This window comes from Colias eurytheme, chromosome 6 (genome assembly GCF_061535395.1).
Source record: "Colias eurytheme isolate Ceu_HAF_F1 chromosome 6, ilColEury1 Martin Lab GWU primary, whole genome shotgun sequence".
Lineage (NCBI taxonomy): Eukaryota > Metazoa > Arthropoda > Insecta > Lepidoptera > Pieridae > Colias > Colias eurytheme.
The window spans coordinates 5,036,026-5,054,329 of NC_142985.1; the positions used below are offsets into that span (position 1 = coordinate 5,036,026).

Consider the following 18,304-nt stretch of genomic DNA (forward strand, 5'->3'; position numbering starts at 1 on the left):
ATAAATTTGAGATTAATTACATATATACAGATTTAGCGTCCCATAAAACAATTAATGTTGCAGATTTTCATATGTTACATGTAAAAGCGCTCGTAGCCAACTCTATTAATTTGAAATGGTTTGCTGCGTGTCTGAACTCTGAAAGTGGTGTATGGACGAGCTCATAAAATGGTCATAAAGACGTGACGAAGAGCGTGCTACGCGAGTTCAGTGATAGGTTCTTTGATTTGTGTAAAGCAGCTGTTTGAAGAGATAATAACTTATTCGTCAGAGTTGACGGCGCGGAAGAGGGTGTCTAAACGTCCATACGTTACGACGAAATATAGAAGAAACTAACCGATCATCCGATATTTAAATTCTAACGTCGCGGCTGCTATCTTAGGCGACGCCTTGATGCATTTATGTGTTCGTAAATGCGTTTGTCTTCAGTGTTTTTAAACTAATAGTTTATCAAGTCATCGAGGCGTCCGTTAGTGTGGTCGTGGTTTTAGAGGGGCAATTTAATTTTATTATGCTTCTTTGGATATTAAGAGAATTAAGATGGAAGCTATTTTCGAGTAAGCTTTAATGGATATATCTGCTACGCACCTTTTAATGTTACTTTTATATCATAATGTTTGTTAGTTTAATACCCTTAAATAAAACGTTTTAAAATAGTTTATTGTTTGTGAGATACTACGATATAAGTGAAATATCTTGTTTGTGAACATAAATGTCTTAATAAAATATTAATGAACATCATGCTAGCTCAAAACTACTCTTATAAAACTTAATGCAAAGTCACATACTAAAGTTGACATGTACTTCAAAATGATTCCCTTTGGAAATGTCGTAATTGTATTTATTTGTACACTCGCTGGACACTCGAGAGCTGAGCGATGTCAAAACGTTATTTCAAGTTTAGATACACTCATAATTCATACAAATGCGACGACGTGGAAGCCACTCTATGAGTGCTAAGCGTCTTTCGAAGTCACATAGGAAATATTTTTATAAGGCAACTATGAGTGGCATAGACAAATATTTTTAATTGAAAACTAAGGCGTATATTTGTAAAGAAAAATCCAATTAGTTTTAAAACGTAAACATGAATAAGGATTTCAAGATGAATTTAGTATATTTAAAAGACCCTTTTAATATGATTTACCTCGAAATAATTACACATCGTATGTATGTGATGAAATTTTAAACCGTTAGCTCTGTTGGTTCTATAAAATTGTTCGCAGTAATATAATTCGATAAGCCGCTATATGTTTGAGTCGGCAAATACGGCGGTTATTATCAATTAATATATCTGGGTTAAATTTTAAACTCGGCTGCTTATTGAATACTAATAGATAACTCGTAGCAGAAATTGTAGTTGTTTATTCCGCGGCAGTAAAGTCTAATTGGAGACACATCGACGGTTTAGTTGAATCGATAGTTCTTGTTTGATTAAACGGCACGGGAATACTGAGCCAGTCCGTATTTTATTCTGTGTTCATTCACCACAGTCCACAGCACCCATACCCTTAATTAGCGGAGCTTGAACTATCATTCCGGTTTCTTTCCTTGTCATTAGTGGAGTGGTTATTTGTAATACAATTGCTCGTGGCTTGTAATTTTGCAAATCACACAATGTGAATTGTAGGTGGCTACTTATGTTAGGAAGTATGCTTGGCTTATTTTTTATTTAGTTAGGTACTTGATGAGGATGCATGAGCTATATATGTAGAACGTAGAGTGTCTACAGAATTTGGTGTCTTAACTATAATCAACGTTATTGTTGAACGTAGAGTGTCTACAGAAGTTGAATGAACGTAATCATATGTTGAAGTAAACGACATTTTGGTCTTTTTTTTTAATTTGACCAAAATATAGATAGTTAATTTATTATCTACTAGATTTGCGCCCGCGGCTTCGCCCGCGTTTGCAAAGGAAAACCCGCATAGTTCTCGTTCCCGTGGGATTTCCGGGATAAAAACTATCCTATGTGTTAATCCAAGTTACCCTCTATATGTGTGCTAAATTTCATTGTAATCGGTTCAGTAGTTTTTACGTGAAAGAGTAACAAACATCCATACATCCATACATCCTTAGAAACTTTCGCCTTTATAATATATATTAGATATATTAGATTAGATATTAGATATTAGATATTAGATTAATATAAATTGCAAATTTACTGTTAATTAAAATAAACATAGAGGAGAGGCTGTAGCGGTATTCGCTGGAGCATAAGTAGATAGTTAAAAGCGTTTGCAAAGCTGTTACTTTGTATGAACATGGCGCACGTTGCTTCCTGTTTTATGTGGGAACTTTTGTCGCTCAGCAATCCCAGTAATATCGGTTTTGTAGCAGATGTGATTGGACCGTTTTGTTTTCAACCTGTATTCACTGTTGCCAAGTTTTGTTTTAAACGTTTATGTCAACTTCGTTCAGCTTTCAGTTTTGAATCGACTCGTTTCAAACTTTTTACTTTTGTACCCTTCTGTTCTTTAATGTTTCTGAAATAAATGGAAATGTACAGAGTAGTTTGCTGTTTATACTTCAATTGCACTTGTAATTGGTTAGTCTGTTTTGTGTTTGTTGTTCGTCGTTCTGAAATTGTTATGATGTCACTTTAAAACATACTGCTATTGGAAAGAGAAACAGCAAATTGATCTAACATAGAAGTATCAAAATCAAACAACAAGCAAACAAAAATAAAAAGCTTTTGATATGAACGGAAAAGGCCAAAGAGGTTCTATTTATTTACGTCGAATCTTCAAGGTCTAATAATTGTAACTCCATTAAAAGTTACGTCTTTGTAAAAGTAAACATGGCGCCTGTCGTCAAAGGAAGTCCTTAAAAAATAATGGCCATTTCCTGATATGCTGCTTCACAAACTTTAAATGAATCGTTAAAGTTAATTCCGTGCGTTTGTTTCTGTATTATTCTATTACCGTTAGTTTATATTTCAAACATTATGAAAAATTGCGGACTATGTTAAATATTTTTGCAATATTTTGATCATGGTAACCAGAATTATTATATCCTTATATAAATGTTATAAATAAATGTTATCTCCATAAATAAATGTTATCTAAAGACGACTAAGATTAAGTCTAAAGACATGTGAATTATTGTGAACTCAATCTATTCTTTTCAGTAATCAAAATAACGCAGAGTTCTTGGTATCTGGCGCTTAATCCAGCTACATATTATAAATACTGTGGCTTGACAGCGAATAAAGAACTGGATAAAGAACGCGCACGCTAGTAATATTGTGACTGTCGCCGCCATTGTGAACTTAATATCTGAATTCAACAAAGAGCAGTGTAGTGATTCCAAAAAACGAATGAAAGCGTTGCGAGCGAGGCGCGCGTCAGATTATAGGCATAAATTATTAGACACTTTTGTTCAAATCGAAGAGACGGCCGTACCCCATTCAATTACTCGCGTCGCCCAACAAGGAGTGCCGAGTCTTTTTCAGATGTTTGTGTAAGGGATTAGTTCTGGATATCTGTGTCGGTATCTCCGTGAGATAAGTACGAATATACGTCAACGTCGGACGACTAAGCCGATTATTTTAAATGTATTCACTTCCTTAATGGAGGTCGTTTTTCATTCGCCGTGACTCCTCTCTGACTTACCGAAGATGTTTGGTTATGATCCGGCCAATGACTGCCTCGGATTATTGCTCATTTATCTGACATTTATTAAATGTCTTGATACTACCAGTTATAAGGTTATAAGCGGGAAGACTTTCAAATAAGCTTTGATATAAAATTCATTTCAAAGCCAGACTTGAAAATATTAATTCATTAAATACAAAGCCAAGATGATTTGAAAAGATAACAATATTGTATATAATATGTGTACAATAATTTTCTATAGATTCTCTTTGTTAAATTTACATATCAATTGTATGAGACAACGCATCTCTTTATTCGAATCTGAAACTGCTCAGAATGGTATAATAATTCAAAACGTTAAATGTTCGACCACACAATAGTTTGAAAAGAGATATCGTTACATGATTCCAAAATTTTTGAGTAGCGATTTATTGAAATGAATGTAAAAATAGAGTCCGTAGCGATACGTAGCCGCCACCCACCGGCAAGCTTGACAAATGCTCCCAAAGGTATAATTGAAACAGGCTCATGAGTGCTTATGATATACCGTTTTAAAAAGCATTTACTCCATTTTTAAATCATTATCATAATTTATCTATTCTCTCGGATAAGTATATAACCGATAAATTGTCTTACACTTATTACTTGTCAACAGATATTTAATGAATCTAAAATTTAAGCCCATAAGTAATCAATATGTAAATTGTAAGTGTACTTGTATGTTAGATATACTGTGTATGTTTTATGTCAAATTGTTTATACCGTACGTAAACAGCAGCAATAATATTCTTAATTTATGTGAATGCGCATTAAACAAACATTATATTAACCACAATTATGTAATGACTCGTGCCCTCAACCCCAAAATATTTCACACAAACACACAGTTATTGTAAACGGCTTTGCGTTAAAACTGTTCGCGACAGCTGACTGTTAATTAAAATGTAAAATAAATATTTAAAACACGCTCTTATCAAATTCGTGACACGTAATTAACTATTTGGAAAAATATTTTCACTGACGAACTTAGCCACGTAGTATGTTTTATAGCAGGTGGGTATCTAATTAATTAGAGAGGGCGCCAATTCCCCTCGTCTAGCTGAAATTAAATGTGTTTTTTTTGCATTTTTATTCGTTATAACCAAGCGTACAGCGTATGATGATTAATAATAATTCAAAAACTCTACGTCCGACTCGGTACAGTTGCAAGGAAAAGAGTTAAACTTTAATTACGCTCAGCGATGTAACGGGTTACGGGTTTCTGTTAAATAATTTGCATGCTTGATCGAGACGCTATAGTTCAATAACATTGCGGAGTTCACAAAAAAGGTTATGCTTCATTTTACAGCTGTTGTTGATCAACAGCAACAGCTTGACACCTGTCATCAATCAACTTAAACTGTCAGTTTGTCAAGCTGTATGTTATTAGCATTTGCGCGTGAAAGTTTAGCATCTAACCATCCTTCGAGTATAATGTATGGAATTAATTATTATGATTACAAACACAATTTAAACGTACACAGTTCTGCTCGAGTGTACCGTACAGTAAGTCACCCTATCGCGTGAGACGCGCAAGGTGGGGTCGCCGTTATATCACTTGTCTACATAACATTACACTATTACAGCTAACCGCAGGCTATGTCGCTGTGAAAACGCAAGGCTACAAATGTGTATATTTTATATTGAAAATTGTATTGAAAAGAATGTAAAGTAATAGTGTTAATAACATAATATGGGGGAAGTGTTTATACAAATTGTATTATGACCATTCGTGATAGTAACATAATTACGCATTTTACGGGTTATTTCTCTAATTCAATAAAGTTGATGAAACAAAGTCAGTTCTAAAGTAGTATATTTAAAATTAGATTCATATAAAAATTAAACATCATTTTTGTTCCCACATATCGTTGAACACGTCTGGATTTACTGTATTCATAAAAATAATAAACCACCTCGAATTAACGTTTACAACGTGAACTGGAATCCAAATAGATTAGACACTATTTGCTCTGAGCTTCAACGTGACTATCTCGTGTTTGAAGACGCTCTCAGTACATGCTCGTACATACATTAGTTTGAGATGTAATTAAATGTTTATTTAATTACTGACACGCACCTGCATGTTCCGTCACAACGTTTTGATTTGACGTCCGTTTGGTTCGAGAGCAATATTGGGTTCCATTTGATAGGAATTGTGAGCTTCAAGATTGTTTGAGTGGATTTGTATAACTCTCGAGTTTTGGTTCTCATCGCTTGTCTGTTTGTACCTTGAAGTTGTTCTTTATGATAAAAAGATTATGAGGAGCTATTGACGTTCTATAACCGAAGTATAATAATATCATACTTCGGTCTGTACTGCTTATATTGTCAATATTGTTATGCTACAGTTATAAAAGATTCAATAATGTTGGGAGCTAATACGAAAATTAGTGGCCTTACAAAATGTTTTTCATGGTTGATAGCTACTTTGCAACATGATATTCGTTCATAATTGTTTAAAAAAAGATTTGAATCTTTATTAAAATGATAACATGTTCCCAGTAATTTAATTACTATGACTCACCAGTGAGCATTCAACATAAACGCGGGGTACTAAATATAGTTTACATTAAATTGTGTAAACCCGATGCATAATTAAGTTCAAGTTACATGAGTGGTTATTAAGATGGCAGTCGAGCGTTCTCAGAACATCGTCAAGTTTTGTTTTCTTGGAATGAAATCTGATGTTTTGACGTTTTGAATCGTTCTTAATGTGCCATTGCGTGTTTGTTCGTTTTATTTCGAATGGAATGTGTTTATTACTGAACTGGTTTAATAGATTTGTGAGATAACAGTTTTTGACCCTTTGGGAAATACTGTTAATATTGAAGGCGTTATTGTTAGGTGCTGCGTAATTATGAAATCAATGTAAGAGCTTTTGTAATATCATTCAATTAATATACCGTTCATTCCATTTAAATAATATCTAGTTTAGAAAAGATAAGGGAATTATTTATAACCGAACCGTGTCTATCTAATCCAAGAAAGGTACAACAGGTCTTCTATAAATCGTTGAAACATTAAATGACAGCCTCGACCAGTTTCTTACAAATGTTCTGCAGGTTCCTAAATAAACAGCCGCCCACGTTTGTTTATGTCTTACAAGGAGATAATACGACTAGACAAACCTTTAGAAATGCAATAAAAAGATTTATTTCAAAAGATAGGACAATAAGTCTTAAATGATATCAATTATTCACTGCCTCGATGGGATTTATAATAAGACTTAATCAAAGCCGTAAAATGAAAGTAGTATCACTTTAATCACTTGGTGCATCCATATAGAAAATGTAATGTAGCAATGCATTACCCACTCTCTTTACCTTGCAGCTTTCGAAATATAAATGCGCCCCTGAAAAGGTTCACGTTAAAATTTAAAAGCAATAACTGACTATAAACTTCAATCCAGTTCGGCTCCGAGCGCAATAGCTGAATTACTTAGGAATTTGCATAGTAGCTACATAATTTCTTACAGCAAAGCGTTTTCGAGCGAATCTTAAAAGCGATGGAAATTTTAAAGAGTTTGAAAAGAAAATTAAGCAGGACGCTGCAGTCTGAAAGCGGCACGACCAAAGTCGCTACATCGCGCAACTTAGTTACGTACGCTCGGAGTTACCTCGTTAACGCGTTGAAAAAATTACAGGAGCAAAGTCGAATTAATCTACGCGATTTTTTCTCTAGCTGAGCAAAGGAAATACTGTGCTAATGAGCTAGATTGTTAACTGGAGCCTAACGCTCACCTTTGTGGCAGGTGCTCTTGTTTAGCTTTGCGCTGCAAACTTTATATTAAGGGCGTAATTGCAAATAGACAGTTATTTGGAGCAAGCGCTGGAAAGGAACGATCATGATATATCGTTGGAGAAAGGCTTCCTTTCAATGATATAACTAAAATTTCAATAAAGGTATTTTCACTTCAAACTTGCATTTTGAGACGTTCAACTAAATACTTAATTTTACCGCTCTATAATTAATGAGTTTATAATGCTGCATTCAATCCTTTTACAAATTTATTATCTTTCAAAATAATTAATACATTTCATGGGTTTACGAAATATGATGCATGCGCTGTCCATTTTTCGCTTTCATACATTTATTTTCAATTCTCAGTATAATAGCGCTGCATTAAAAAAGATCCCCGTCAGCCGCTCGCCACGATACACGCTTCAGATAAATTCCCTTCATTTTTCTCTCTCTCACGAGCCGTCAACGAATAAATGCTTCCACTGTCTTTTTTGTACGTGCAACCGAAGGAATTACAACATTAATCAGCCGAAATGAACCCTTTAGCGAAATGTCAAAAGGTTTACTCGGCTCTACACATAACGAGTTGCGCTTATCCATAATGGAAACAAAAGAATGCTCGCTTGTTCACTCGCTATCCGTCCATCGCTGCGTATTTTGCTCAGACGGGTTCATGCAATACAATTCTCTGAGATAAGCTCAAGTTTTGTTTGACCAGCATTTATTCAAGCCCGTCTACTAACTGAGAGGTATTAAGCCGAATGGCTATAATTCACTCTTGCTTATTTAGGACTGTGTTTTAGGAGTATCTTTTGTCCGTTTCAGCGAAATTGATAAAGGTATCTCAAAGGACTTTCGCAAAAGTTGGAGCTGAGATTTTTGTTTGATATTGGGCGCATGTGAATTGAATTCCATTAGGTCGCGTGTGGCATTCATGTGAATGAGCGGCTCGTCCTGTGTAGGCCCGTCCGTCCGTCCGAGCAAACATTTCCACTTGATTAGAGTATGAAGCACTCGGGACACCTGTGCCGGCCGACTTTTCTGCGCGCTTTGTTTTAAAGTTCGTTTCGCCCGGAAAAGTTATATCGCGGATCTAATGCGGGCGACGTCTGACTTCTGCGCGATGAAAGCGTAAGCTATCTGATCCGAATTTAAAACTTTCTCTCCGTAATTGAATGTAGTATATAAGGAACCAATTGTATTTTAACCGTGTTCTTGAAAATTGGTGCGGCAGCCGTAAACTTTTATGCTTCGCTCTTAATGTTTACAGACAAGAAATACTCGCGTAGTTAGTAGTAAGAAAGATCATGAATTACGAGGGTCCATAAACTCTCATTTATGAAGGTCTGTTTTATAGGGTCTTAAACGTGAATATCCTTTATCGAAGCATTATAATGCTTGTAATAGTGCTTTTAGAAGATAGTAAATATTATGAGTGATGATTATATTGAGAAAGTGGTACGAATTGTTGATGACATTTAAATAATAATATATCCATTATAGAACAGTATTTAATAAATTATATTTTCATTGTTTCAGATTTTAGTTGCAGTCCTAAACAAAACTAAAAGCTAATGAATTGGACTTCTGCAACGTTATAACATCAAGCCACTGCCTATAATTAGGTAGGTAAGTTAACAAACCCACAATTATTTATATTTTCTATTATTACAAAAGCTTTGGTTTTCTAAAAAAGGAAATAATTTAAATGTTGTTCCCTAACTTGATCTCCTCTAGTGTTTCATACAAACTAAATATGTATAACATAAAACAGGCTTGCAAGGTACTAACAGCATACCGTCCACATTCACCAATTTGCCATGAAAATCAAAAGAAAGGGGTGATTTGTATCTTTTTTCAATAGAACAACACCTGCGGACCATTTGTGCGGTGTTCCCTCTAAGCTTTGTAAATGTTCCACCATTTGTACCGAGATTGAAAAACTGTTTCGTTTCACAATTGTAGCGTTTCGGTTCCGGTTTCGTATGGCTATTGCAAAAAATTGTTCTTTTATGCAACCTTTATGAGTATACTTTTTTGCATGCTAGATACCGAACGTGCAACTTCGCAAAAGATTATCTTGGATGCATTAAAACGATTGAGTTTGTGAGAACCAGTTGGAAATCGGAAATCGGACCTGATTAAAGTTCTTCCTATTTGTCCTATTGTACGCTTTCATTTTGCCCCAAAATTACATAGAGAGTAGAGTATGGTATAAATGTTGTATGAAATTACATAATTTGTATTTGAAATTAGTAAATCAAGCTTCAGTCTCCCCTTGATAAGAGTCGAAGAATATGCACAGAAGTAAGATCGTACGAAAAATAATAAATTACATAAGTAAATGTTAAAAAAGCCATTACTAAAATTACTCTGAATAACATTTATCTTGGAAAAAATTTCGTGGAAAAATGTTTAAAATAATTTCGTGAAGTTGAACGTTACATAGCCCGTGCTCTTATTTGATATAAGACTATGTAAATATTTTTCCACGTGAAACTAAAATGGCATAATATTTTAAAATATTGCTTTTACGTTACATTTCATCAGTTTAAGTGATCTTGTTCTTATTCATAAGTAAAAATGGAAAACTAAAGTAATATATAAATATGAATATAAATTATATTTTCTATGTGTTGATATTTTCTTGCTAAACTTTTCAATACAGTTTTTGGCTCAGACATGTACCTAGCTATGTATTCCAACGCGTGTTCAATCGGTCAATCTCACGTCTCAATTCAAATGACCACAAGCGACAGCCGGGCCCAAGCGATGGATACCGATACTGATTAAATTTTACAAATAAAATGATAGGTTTTATTCTTTGATTAAAATGTAACAAAAATGGTCGTAATTAGATGCTATTTATAACGAAGATCTAATAAACATTAAACACGCCCGCAGGTGGAAGTTTAAAGTTATCATTTTTAAGCCCGCAGGCAAAGTTTTTATTCGTTAGTAATCATTTTGGGTTACGCATCGAATGAGAATTCAAGCAGCAATTATAGTGATATACTTAACACAGCCATTCAAATGATATAACTCAACTGAAATAAATTACTCTACCTTAATATTATCGATAGGTAAATTCAAACAGGGTACGTTCGTGTAACAATTCCGCTATTTCATTATCATACAAACTTTGGTACAGCTCGGTTACTTAGCAATTTCCCTGATTAAGGGTATAGTAGGTACGTGCAGTGGCGACACTGTGGCAAATAGCTCGTTCGTGAGCTTCAATGAATATTTATGCTTTAAGCTAACTTAATATTTGGATACGGTATATTTGACTGTAGACAGCTGGCAATTCTATGAACATATAAACTGTTATCAAAATATGTTTTATTCACAACGTGTTACAAAGTTCTGTTGAATTTACAACGGATCGAGTTGTATCGCTTTGTTCATTTTTGTCAAAAATAGTTCGGAACTTTTGAAAATTACATTGTCTGCCTTTGATTAAATTTCGTTATAAGTAATATTGATTTTTAATTGAAACTGTGGGTGGTATTTTGTACCTCGGAGGAATTATTTAAAGGCCATAAAATTTAGTTTGGGATTACCGTGCGTAGTTTCGTTTGAAATTTGCTTCGTAATCGAGTGGTGTCATTTCTCATACGGGTTCTAAATTGATGTTAGATGGCTGCTCAGAATGATGTTCCTGCATTGACGTGCTTTTGTCTGACCAATTCAAAGGTATAAGTGGGTCAATGGAAATTTCGGGACAGTTCTGGAGAGGTTTATGTGTGCACACGCTTTTGTGTTCAATTGTACCTATGTAATGTTTAGTTTATGTCAATATATTCCCGACTATGAGCTCTCTGTTGAAGGCTTTTACATTATAAAACAACGTTATGAAACACGCTTATCTAGTGTAACACAATCGTGACTTGCCTTTCAAAAACTGTTATTCATCGGCGTTCATATTTATAAAAGCTCGTAATCAGAAAATGGAATCGCAAAAAAGCTTACCGAATATCAAACAATAAAGCATTTTAGCAATGAATATCGTCATGTTTAAGGAGCGTGCCGTCAAAACAAATGACGGTTAAAAATTCAGCGTAATATAAACAAAGGCTTGTTTGGTCGTAGGCTGTAGCGGTGCGGGAGGTGAGTCTCATTTCGACAGGCGGATAAGTGCTGGCGTAATCTGTGCTTGGGCTCGTGTAAATGCAAATTGTCCCATAAAGCCATCGCCGTCCCCTCCCCTCCCCTCCGCGGGTCGCTCCTCCCTGCCTTAATGAAGAGTATCTCCTCGGTTCCAGCTAGTTCGTCATCTCGACGACGGTTTACTGGCTTTACGAAATTAGAGATCCCTTGGAATTGCTACACCTATGTATCGACTTTAGGTCTCTGAAATGGCCATTCCACAAAATCGATCTAATCTAAGTTTACAGTTCTCGGCTTCTGTTACGTGGTTTTAACGTTATTGGGCCGCACCTTAACATAATTATTGCTTTATATTTATGAGCTTTCCGTTAATACCGCACCTGTTTCAATCGTTGTAGTCAACTTTGAAGACTTGTTTACGAATTCATGAATATATTTTTCAGTAATATATGGCGTTGGGATTGAAAGGAAATAAAAGTTGGTTGATTATTCATGAGTTTTGAATTAATTTCAATATAAATTATTTTTTGGTCGAAATCCTCATGTTAGATATTTTTGTTTCAATGGTTGTGAATTGTGATGCGTATTGTTTATTTTAAGTTTTCTTTATACGTAAAAATCATTTCACCTTTATTTTGCCTTAAGGCGGAGTTGCTATTTTTTCAACTTGATCCATTTTTTACATTTTAAACAAAAGGACCAAGTAAATAAGATTTAAACAGGAGAAAACGGATGTCGACTAAGCACCAAATTGTCATTGTGGTTACATTTCCGTATTTGCGGATCGCAATATTGTTCAAGTCAAGGGCACCGCGTCGCCCTACTTGCTTAATTTGAACAGCCTCAAGCCAAATTCATTAACGATTCGCGACTAATAAATGTTTTATGAACAAAGAGCTTCCCCTTTAGCGGTCGTAGGTGAAACAATACATACGCGGGGACTCAGTGTTGAATTACAAATACGACGACTTGACGTGAATTCGAATAGGGCGGGCTATTTGTACCTCAGTCTCGCACGGGATATAGTTTCATTGTTATATTGTTATGTCTCATGTAGGTACGAGAGAACGTTTTACTCATGAACTGTATTCGGAGGTCTCACGAACGTCGACTGAAACTTGGTAGACGGCGATGCTTGTACTACACGTAAGTTTTTTATGAAGCGTAGGAGCGTGTAAGCTCGCAACGACGCTTAGATCCAACATGCAAATATTCCCTTTTTACTTGGATAAAATTATGTGACGGTATATTGAAAGTTTTGGCGCGGCGCTAGAATATAGTCTTTTGAACATTATTAAATGTACGACGCAATTTTAAATTTTATTTTATTGGATAACTTTCAAAACAAGTGTATAACGAAATATTCGAAACTGTAATACGAAATGTGATCTATTGTACATGCTAAGAAGTAAAGTGAATTACGCAGCATTCCCAATGCTTTTTATAACGATTCATTATATAGTCTCAAATCATTCTGAGATCGTGACGAATGCTATAATTGTTGTATTGGTTCACGAGAAAAATAATTATGGAAGTTTGAAATGTTATATTCATGGGCGGTGAAGCGAAACGGTGGGAACATTTTGAATTTGGCTTACTCTACATTTGATACGAACGGAACACTTAGTGGTTTGAAGACCACAAGGGTTTATTCTTTGAGAGTTTGTATTCAAGAAACGTTTTCTAACTTTTACCGAGAGTATTGTTTTCACTCGAAACTCTGTTTATTATATCTCTATATCATTTATAAAAAATTTAACCATATTTCTTTATATATGTATTTAAATGCTTTTAGTATCTAATTACGAAGTCGTCTCATAAATAGTGATAAACATTGATGTTTTGTTTATTTCACTATTTTCCCATCACACATTGACTTACTATTAAACTTATTTTTTATGGTCCATTTACCAATTTTGATTTATACACGCCGGCCGCGATTAGTAACCGATATCTCTTGCCTTAAAATCTTACGACTCTAGATATAATTGATACACGAATATAGTTCTTATTCCTTAAGTGTATTGGCTAGATTGGTGTTCGTAGATGTAATCGATACGTCCTCTACCGTAGATAGATCATCGGATAACATATGCGGTTGTGGTAGGCGATCTCGTGGGAGATGTCTCATAAACACTACGCATTTTGAAGGTAAATGGGAGTTTCATAGATATGAGTTTCGATTTCATGAAATTTGAACTACTCGGATTTGTGTTGATACGTTCCTATTAGGATTTGAGGGGTTTTTATCGTCGTTGAAATTATTAATGTGTTGTTACTTATATTGTCAATTGTATGTTTGTTAATTACTAATTACTCTCAATAATGTATCCACAACTTTGAGGTAAATGAACACCCACGTAAACTTAGTTTAGAATTTTGATGTTAATAATTAGCACCTTATAAAGATATGTTTCGCAAAATATAACAAACTTTTAACAGACAAGGACGACCCAAGTTAGCATTTAGATATTTTAATGAATCTTGTTGTAGAAATCTGTTGTCTAGGAACTTATAGCGATGGAAACTGCAAACGCTACTCTTCCAAAGGAGTTTATAGAAACTTGTCCAACAACTTCGCACGTCTTTGTGTAATATTGTCATGCTTGAAAAGCTTGCAATGCTTTGCTGCAGTGTGTTTTATATTGAAAATCATGAATAAAAATACATTGTTTGTTGAATAAAAAACGTCAGTTTCACAAGCAATTTGTATTTTAATTTTTAACTAACATTATGCTCATATTTCTGTTAAATGTAACGTTTACTTGTTATTTGAATTTTTATTAAATATCAAAATTAATTTTAAGAATATACACGACGTTGTTTTTAGCAAGATTTAATGATTTATTATGTTCAAAATGAGAACTTTGATCAATCATCTGATATCTTTGATACCATTTTTGTAGCCGTATCCATCAATGGCTTTTAAATCTATTCCGAATACAATGTATCGACAATGTATCCAATATCCATAGAGACATATCGTCCGCAATAAATCACGCTATCTCGTGGTCAGGACACTGACCTCCGGAAGCGACTGATAAGATGGAGCTAGTCTGTCTTGCGGTACATACATGCCTGCTTTTTACTCACATTATTGCATAGCCCAGGATGTGATCCCGCTAGGCATTCTAAGCCTTGTTAACCGTTTTTACAATAAAACGGTCGTAACAGAGTACTGAGTACTTCAATGAACTACTTTTATAATTGAAGCCCGTTGTAATGCAATTTAACTCAAATCATTGATCGCTGTTTACATTTATGGGTCATGTTCTACTATCTTCTATGTTTATTTTGTATTGTAGCTACAAGCATGATTGTATTTAGTTTCTTTTTAACTATTTTCCACTCGAGGGAATGATAATCAAATTACGTTTTAACGAGACTCGTTTTCTAGACGAGTTAACAGTTTTCGTCGTTTTGGTCTTCTAGTAATGCAATCAATGTCCAAAGGGCAAATCATGGGCAAATCGTATTAATCAACTCAATATAGCCTTTGAGCGTCGCAAACCATTTGCAGAACACTGATTAATAAATACCTCTTGATTCTGATCAAATAGGAACAGGGCTATGGACGATTCAACTCGCGTATTACGAAATTCATTGGTTTTACATCACATCATCACATTGCATTGATACACTGATGACATCGTATAGAGCTATTAACAAATACAACTAGTTTCATCACAAATCTAGACTCTATCGTGTAGGGATAAGGCTGTAATTTAATCTGGTTTAAAAGCTTAATTTAAAAGGATAATATCGGGTTCCTTGTAATTTTTTCTTTCACGGTTTAAACAGCGGGCATAATGAAGTCCTTGTCTTGTACTTTTGAATGCTTCAAAACTTCGTATTCACAGGCTACTTTTTTGGTTTAAAAGTACGTGATCAATCTGTCGTTGTAACTGGCCGGTTCTTCATTTTTTATATTTCCCGGAGGGTGATTCTTAGACCACCCGGATAAAATACACCGTAATAAGAAGCTTTTTAGTGTTCTTCTAAATTTCTTAAAGAAGAAAATGAATCTTTCTTTCGAGTTTTAGCTATACTTAAAATAAAAATAAAAACCGTTGTAATTGTTCATTAAAATTCATATTAGATCAGTGAACGATGGAAGTAAATTCAATGCAAAAGAAATGCTCATAATACGAAACGGCTCAGTGCAAAAACTGGCACATTGCACGTATCGCTGCGCTTGTCTCAGGCCAACGGTTACTTGAAGTGAAATCCTCCCATTCATCGTTCATTCATTCATAAAACGCATTACGTTCTAACCCCGTAGCCTCGGCTGCAAACTTTGAATACGTTACTGGAAATCCCCCGTATGTTGCAATAGGGAATAGGGAAACTGAAACGTGGGATTTTGTTGCACGTTACTCTTTTAGAGACGCGACTGAGCTAAGCGCGGTACAGACGTACAGCTACAGATATATAGCTTTACGCTCGCGTCGGGTTAAAACCTCCGCATTTCGCATTCAGCTTTCATAAATACCAGTTAAAACTATATCTAACTATACGGTTTCAATTATCTGCACTTGGCTGTAAGGCTTAATGCACACGCATTGATGGTTTCAAATTTGAATATAAACGTACGTGTTTCGGTGAGTACGCAGCTTCGAAGCACAATAATTACATTTAATTTTATTGTTACTTTTTGTGGCGTTCTGAGAATGAGTACGCTTCCGCTAACTAGACTATTTCCATTTTCCCGTATTGGCAATTTGCCATAAGTGTCTACCAATTTTTATTCACATAAAAGGCTTCGCTTTCTGAATGAAGACAAAGTGCGGGGCTAATTTATTTCATGGCCGGTCTTTATTTATCGAAAACACGGATTTTTCAACGTAAGGAGAAGGAGATGTATTCGACTCATTTGCCTAAAACCCACTCCATTAAATAACCCTAAAAGAGCCGCCAGATATCTCACACGGAATCCTTGGGATTTTCGCTCGGGCTCGGTCGGCGCGATCGCGTTCCGATGGCTTCTGAGTGACGATAGCGCTTCAATGAGCTATTTCATTATTCAGCCTCGACGATTCCGTTCAAGATGCGCATATCGGTTAAGGGTATTGACTAATTTTCCAGTCTTTCATACAACTTCATTAGGGCTGACGCTACCATTTATAAAGATTTATGATCTTGGACTAAAATTTCCATTACATATTATTTAATGAAAATCAATTGCAGTTTTGTATGAAAATGTAATTTATTAGACAATTAAATAATTTAAATTCTAATTAATATTTACTTGTTTACTTTGAAGATTATTTACGACTATTTACCCATTTTGTAACTAGGTCTTTGGAACATTGAACACTGAAAATGCGACTTGAAACAACTCGCTCATTTATCAGTGGGTCGAAACAACGTCCAAATGAAGCATTCAACGCCTGAGCATTTTGAATCGAGTTAGGCGAGAACAAACATGGTTTTAATCTGCGCCGTCCGTTCTGGCCTAAATTCATTCATTGACTATTCATCCGTGCCCGTATCGGATGGAGGCTAGTGACGAAAGTCAAAGCTAAAGCAAACGGGTGCTAAAAGCCCTTTGGCTAGCTCATGTGTGCGACTTGGCGCGGCGGTGTGCGGCTGAGTGCCGCAGCAGCTCGATTAACCCGCGAGAAGCAAGTTTTGTCCCGCCTCATGGACGATTCATTGACGGCCCTCGTTATGGCTCACAGCTGAATGCCGCCTTAGCACTTCTCATTATTGCGTTTATAAAAGCGCCCATAGAGAAGACTGATTCACTAAGTTCGCTCCGTTACGATGAAAGAGAAAATGGAATTGTGTAGGTGTTTTGTTCGTGAACTTCCTTTTTTGTTACTTTGTTGATGCCAAGATATTATGGAGATGGGTACTTTCTTGTTTTTTGCAACATCAATATTAAGTATTAGCATTTTGTTTGTTTAGAAATAAACATAAATAACTTTTTATATTGTTTCATCTTTACGTATATAAAAACTTATCCTAGTTGGATTATAATCAGAACGAATAACTGATTTATATTCTATTCATAACATTATCTCGTATTTCCTAAAGGAATTTCTCTAATCGATCTTTGATTACAAAATCAATAGTAAGGACAACTTATAGCAGGTGTGGTTCCCTCACAATATTGAAATCTGTTAGTGAGGGGTGTGGAAAGTTTATCATCGTTATGTTGGTTATTATTTAATTAATATTGCCCGAGAGACTAATTAGAAATTGGAACACCAATAGAAATTCAATTAATATCACCCATTATTAATATGATTAACTTATTGTAACTGTAATTTTCGTCTTCATGATGGATATTCTTTAACGTTCCATGTAAACAATACAACATAAGTGCATTTCTTTGAACGTTACAAAATCTACTTCTGTTAATGTAGAGCCGTCTATTTGTTTAAAGTTGCAGATTCTACAAACTCCATTTACAACATTTCTTCGTAAGAAGAGGAATGCCGTCATTTATTTTCGTAGAACTCAACGTGAAGTTGCACTTGCATTTAGAACGCTTGTCATTCGCCAGCTTTTTGTGTTTTACCGGAGTCTCGAAGCGTTGGACTCGGGAGCTGACCAAGTTTTCTCATTATACCAGTCCTTAGCTTAAAACCAACGCAAACATGTGTATTTTGTGCCACAAACAGAACTGAGTCAAAACAATTTCCAAACACTGCTTCGAAAACGTAATCAACTACTGGGTAATTTTTTAGCTTTGGGTATTATTAAAACATTGCACGACTTAAGCTAGTCGAAGTGGAGAGGGTTCGGATATTTTCTGGGGAGTGGTTAGCCGACTTTTACACTGGTTTTATTGTCTCGGCGCCCCTTGT

At 35.1% G+C, this 18,304-nt stretch overlaps 1 protein-coding gene across 2 annotated transcripts in view; it reads left to right on the forward strand.

Moving 5' to 3' along the window:
* Positions 1–18,304, forward strand: part of LOC149907642 (uncharacterized) — a 49,412-nt gene that overhangs the window by 26,265 nt on the left and 4,843 nt on the right. Inside the window, exon 2 of one of the 2 annotated variants that reach the window (XM_090102657.1) lies at positions 8,919–9,008. The gene's annotated coding sequence lies outside the window, so the exon portion shown is untranslated. The remainder of the gene's footprint in view (positions 1–8,918; positions 9,009–18,304) is intronic. The other variant, XM_090102658.1, reaches the window with a different exon arrangement.